Below are 6,268 nucleotides of genomic sequence, written 5' to 3'. Positions count from 1 at the left end.
TTGCTCTAATTCACCCCACATATCCACGTGTGTCCAACCTCAGTACAATAGCTCTCATCTACCCCTTTCTCTCCACCCACACAGCCACTACTCTCATTTAGACCTTCATCACCTCTTGCCTGAACTACCTCAGTAGACTTCTAACTGGTCTCCCTGCCTCAATTCTCTCTCTCTATTCTCATCCATATTCCACTCAACTGCCAAAGTGATTTTCTTAAAACAAACATCTGACTATGATATCCCTCCTCCCCTGCACACACACATATTCAGTTAATTCAGTGATTACTAGACTTATTAGCAATCCCCCAAAGATATCAAAGAAAGAGAAATATGATCTATATGTACAAAAATATTAGTAACAGGTCTTTTCATAGTAGTCCTAAACTGGAAACTAAAGAAGTGCCTCCCTACCTATTAGGGCAATTGGCTAAACAAACTACAGTAAAGTAATGTAACAGAATAGTATTGTGCCATAAGAAATGACAAAATGGACAGTTTCTGAAGAAACTGGGAAGACCTCTATGAATTTATGCAGACTGAAGTGAGTAGAACTGGAGAACATTATATAATGATGACAACATTCCAAGGAAAAATAACTGAAAGACTTTAGAACTCTGACCAATGCCATGATAAAGCACAAACCCAAAGAACTAAAGATGACTCATACCAGCCATCTCCATCTAGAGAGGTGATGCACTCAGGATAGAGAATGAGACCTACATTTTTGGATGTGCTCAGTGTGGGAATTTGTTTTTCTAGACTTTGCATTTTTTTTCTTTTTAAAAAATTGTTTAGTTGGGGAGGGAAGCAATGGGAGAGATAATAAAATGCTTGTAACTTTCTTTCTTTCTTTCTTTCTTTCTTCCTTCCTTCCTTCCTTCCTTCCTTCCTTCCTTCCTTCCTTCCTTCCTTCCATCCTTTCTTTCTTTCTTTCTTTCTTTCTTTCTTTCTTTCTTTCTTCCTTCCTTCCTTCCTTCCTTCCTTCCTTCCTTCCTTCCTTCCTTCCTTCCTTCCATCCTTTCTTTCTTTCTTTCTTTCTTTCTTTCTTTCTTTCTTTCTTTCTTTCTTTCTTTCTTTCTTTCTTTCTTTCTTTCTTTCTTTCTTTCTTTCTTTCTTTCTTTCTTTCTTTCTTTCTTTCTGGTGAGGCAATGGGGGTTAAGTGATTTGCCCAGGGTCACACAGCTAGTAAGTGTCAAGTGTCTGAGGTCAAATTTGAACTCAGGTCCTCCTGACTTCAGGGCCAGTGCTCTATCCACTGCACCACCTAGCTACCCCAATTTTATTAATTTCAAGACCAAATAGAAAATCTATTTTACGTGGATCCTTCCTGCTTTTCCAATCATCTTGTACTTTTTACTCCCTTTTACTCAGTCTATGATCCAGCTGATCCAGACAAGGTATTAATCACCATGGGCTTGGGCCTAGCACCTGGCACTCCAAGGCAGCATCCTGCCTAGCCCAGACACCTGGGTCAGCCCTTGGGCTGATGATCTAGTTGAGGTACCATAATAATTTGGCCGCATTTCTAGTGGTTCATAAGTATACCCTGAAAGCAATTCCCCAGAGTTAAGTTCTAGCTTAGTGTTTTATTAGTTGCCTTCAAGTAGCTCAAGGGAATTGGCCCTCAGTCCCTATGCCACCAGGGTGCTGCACCCCTTCCTGCTTTCTTCCAAAGTCATTCAGGAAAGGCTATCCTCTCTCTTCCATAGCATTCTCTCTGAAATACTCTGGTAAAACCTGTGGTGGAAAGAGGGAGGGACCAGCCTTTCCTCTGGCCTTCTTCTGAAGACCTCAGCGGCCCAGGCTTGATTTGAGAACCTCTATTGTAAAGGAGTCTTGATGGCATTTTGGATATAGAGTTGACCTGAGGGTGAGGAAGACATGGATTCAAGCCCTACCTCCCACACATACTAGTAGTGTGACCCTGGGTAAGTCATTAACATATCAATGTCCCCTGGCCAGTTCTCTATAAGTTGTACAACATATGCCATTCCATTTGCCTTGGTAAAGAATTTCTTTATTCTACTGATGTAATTTTTTTTTAATTAGAAGGAAAGGATCTAGGTGGGGAAAACTCTAGCTATTTCTAGAAGATCTCTCTCTGAGCAGCTTTCTGGTCTGCCAGAATATCTGACCTCTTGTAGACATGAAATGGAGTTCAGAGATCCCTTGCTGTAGTCACTAATCCTTCCCCTGGGGCTAGACAATAATAGTAAACAAGCAAGGGCTTTCTGCTGGCTTATGGTGGGCATCTTAGGAGAGTCTCCCAAGTAGCTGAAGACTACCTTTGGCCATTTGTCTGGTCAGAAATGGGAATGCCAAGAAGCAGTTTGTTGTACACAGAACTTTTCCTTAATGGTGCCACCTTGAAGTCAAGTACTTACGGAGCAGCCTTTATACGGCCCAGCATTATGTTGAAAAATGGGGGAGGGGGGAAGAGATTCAGAAGATTAAGATATTGTCGTCATATCACAAATTTAGAGCTGGAAGGGAACTCAAAAGCTATCTAGTCCAACACCCTCAATTTATAGATGAGGGCGCTGTGATGTAGAGCGGTTAAGCTATTCCCCCCCCCCATTGTCATACATGTGGTAAGGACAGACATGAGATTTCTTCCTCTGTCCTCAGATGACAAAACTCTTTCCACTGTGCCCCTCTCTCACCTGCTCTCTCTAGGAGCTGTCAATCAAGCTGGGACAGAAAAGCTTTACAAAGAGGAAATGATGGTGGACAAAACAGTATAGGATACAATACCCAATTATAAAATTAAGTGCCAGATTAGCTCCCATTTCTACCTTTTCAGAGTTTAGAATACATGTTTTACCAACCATTTATTCTCCCAAGAAGTGAGAAAGAAGGGTAAAATTTTTTCATATTGGGCAAGAGATGTACCATGCCTAGGATCTAGAGGTAAAGTAAATAGTAAATTGCAGGGTACTTCGAGCCCTCAGGATTTTAGGATTCTTAGTTCTGGTGCTTTCTTTTTTTGGGGTCCCCTTTGCCACCCTTCTGAATGGCTGCCATGAAAAGCAATGGGATAATGGGGTAAGAACCTTCAAGAGCCACATTAAGGCAATATGAAGAAAGTGGCAGGTTTTCAAGTCAGTGCTGAATCCTGGATATGTGTTCCTAAAGATGAAAATTAGGAGTGAAGAAGCTGAAAGGAGTTCAGGCTCGGTCCATCTAAAATCATCCTTCTCCCATACATACAACTGCCCACTTGCACCCTATTTCCAACAACCACACACATATTACCACAAGAACATTAACTTATTTAACAAAATAATTGATGATCATGGTAATGGGAGAGAAAGATACAAAGATGAAAGAGGCAGGAACAAAGTTGCTGTAAGGACAGCAGGAAGAATTAGGTTGGGATTGGCCACACAAAGACATGGAGCCAGCACAGAGAGGCAGAACAGACAATGAGTTTGCAAGGTGAGCTACCTGTGTGGAGTTAAGTGGGGAGCTTTAGGTAAGAGATCAGCCAATCTCTTCTGGGAAGGTGTACTGCTGGAGCTCCACTTCATGCACCCTGGGGTGGTGAGTTCTGGTCCCAGGAATAGTCTCTCCCTTTCCCTCACCAGGGGAGCTGTTCCAGTCCTGCCTTGGGGAGAGGGGGGGTCCAGTTCTATAGAGAGTCAGAGCTCAGGTGCAGAGGGCAGGCTTCTGGGAGCAGCCAGTGATGTCACAGGACATGAGGAGAGGAGAGAGGAGGAGGGAGGTGTGCACCATGGGTCTGACTCTTTCTCTGAGGCAAGACAGCCAAAAGCTACCTTCTCTATTCTCTTCCTGAGGTCTAAGGGCTGAGATTCCCCCTTGCCCACACACCCTCCATCACCAAGCATCCAGCTGTGCCAGGCCTTTTGGGGTGGGCATGCACACATTCCCATTCATGGATACACACACACACATACACATATAAAAAGGCAAACATACACATACGTATCATGCATACCCTACACTTCCACACTCATATGGAGAGAAAAGACTAAGGAACACATAGTGTTAGGGGGATCCAGAATCTTTCTGGTTTACCATCAAAGCCATGTAAATACATTCACATGAAGATACATGCCTGGACACAGATACAAAGAAGTCTATCAACAGATAAATACTTGAGTAGGTTTCCCTCACTTCAACTATGGTTTTGTTGAGATATGTATGCCATATGTATATTTCATTTCCATATATATGCATATCATAGAAAATACATAGAGATGAAAAGAAAGAAGGAAAGAAAGGGAGGAAGGAAGGAAGGAAAGAAGGAACGGAGGGAGGGAGGAAGGAAGGAAAGAAAGAAGAAAGGAAGGAAAGAAAGAAGGAAGGAAGGAAGATTGATATTAAATCAAGTTGAGCTCTCAAACACTAGGTCATTGATCATGGTAGACATGTATTTGGTAGGTTGGTAGTCTTGGCTTTACATGGAATGAAGCCTCACAGAATCTCCAGTCTATTACCTTATTAGGGAAGGTGCTAGTATGGGAGCAATGGCAACTGGGTGGAGGTGGTAGGGATGATGTCTATGGGTAGAGGAGTATGTGGAGATTCCTGTGTGCTGGTATGTAGTAGCCCCAGCTTTTCTTCCTTCAATCCCAAGTGCCAAATGTCTTCCTTTTCCACCATGATTAATATATATATATATATATATACATCTATGACCATTAGGAATGACACTCAATATCCATAACTATTTCCACATATTGGCTAGGTTATAATTTTGAGGTGCAGAGGGTAGGAACACAGAGGTTGATAGGTCTAAAGGTCTGGTAGGGATTGGACAAGAGGAGGACAAAGAAAAAGAAAGCCCAGAAGTCTTACTGTATCTTCACATTCTGGTGTCAAACCCTAATAGAATTGAGCAGTAAGAGTAAATGATGTATACAACCTATATCAGACTGCTTTCCATTTTGGGGAGGAGGGAGGAAAGGGAGGGTAGGAGAAAAAATTTGGAACCCCAAATCCTGTGAAAACAAATGTCGAAACTATCCTTAGATAGAACTGGAAAATAATAAAATACTTTTTAAAAATAAAAAAAAATTTTGTAAAAGAGTAAATGATGGGGACAGTCAGCAATGTGGGGGCAATGAGGCCTGTACTCATCTAGGGTTGGGAATGTCCATGTTCTGTTGGATATGTGTTGTACACTTCTCTAACTTCTTTCTTTTTTTAATGAAGGATCTGAGTTCAAAGTGAACATGAGAGAAGGGGAACAATGATCTTGTAGAGTACAGCTCTAGAATCCAAGGGCCAACTGAGGGTATTTCTTCCTCATCTAAGGAAACACACACCTTTCATTATCTCAGGTCTTTCTCCCCAGCTACTTCTGGTCAGACCTACTGACTTTGGTTTAGTATAAGGGTGGATCCTGCAAGATGGTGGATTCAGGACCTAAGAATGTGGAAAGCCCCATTGCTACTGGCAATGCTCAGTTTCTGCATGCTGCTGCGTGCTCCCGAATATTCAGTTACTCGCCTGGGCCTGAGTGGATTAAGAAACAGAGGTAGTACGTGAGACCTACTTAATGCGGCTGCTCAATGTCTTTTCCCCCCTGCCCATTACCGTTCCCCAGGCCTAACCCTCAACAGTGCCCACGATGTTAGGGAGATGTAGGTCTCTGCACCCCAAGCCACGATCTTCTAGCAAACAGCTGCATGGGGATGGGGGTGGGGTGGGGATGTCAGGGGGAGCTAAGACAAGCCTCGGCAGATGGTGGTGACTGCGATTTCCCCCATAAACCTCTCCCTCCCCCCGCCTTTACAACGCGCTCTCTGGTCTGAGCAAATAGAGGCTCCAGACCCGGGGGGGACTGGGGGGAAGAGTGACTGGGGACCGGGCTCAGAAGGAGGGGGGAGTCAGGGTAAGCCCAGAAGCTCAGCTACTCAGCCCTCTGCCCAACTTACTTCACTGTTTGAGGAGCAAATATCAGCCTTTGCGACCAGGCTCCCCCAACAGCCCCCACCCCATCCCCGGGCTAATTGTCCCTCATTAGCTGGCCTGGCCCCCAAGCTGCCGCCGGCCCCCGCCATCTGCTCACAATTATACATTAACCCGAAGACCCAGCCACCCGCCAACCAGGTTGTGCGCCCCTCTCCGAGGTTGACCGGAGACTCATGTCCTCCACAAGTCTCACTGTGGAACCTTGCCTGCTTAGCATTTTCTACCCAGAGAAGGCCCTGATAGAGAAATCTACAGTGCAGGAGAAAGTTCCGCTCTTCGGAGACCATGCTCAACCTGTCTGCCCTACCCACCGAGGCCCCACTACTTG

This window comes from Dromiciops gliroides, chromosome 5 (assembly GCF_019393635.1).
Source record: "Dromiciops gliroides isolate mDroGli1 chromosome 5, mDroGli1.pri, whole genome shotgun sequence".
NCBI classification, from domain to species: Eukaryota; Metazoa; Chordata; class Mammalia; order Microbiotheria; family Microbiotheriidae; genus Dromiciops; species Dromiciops gliroides.
This window is presented reverse-complemented; position numbering follows the sequence as displayed.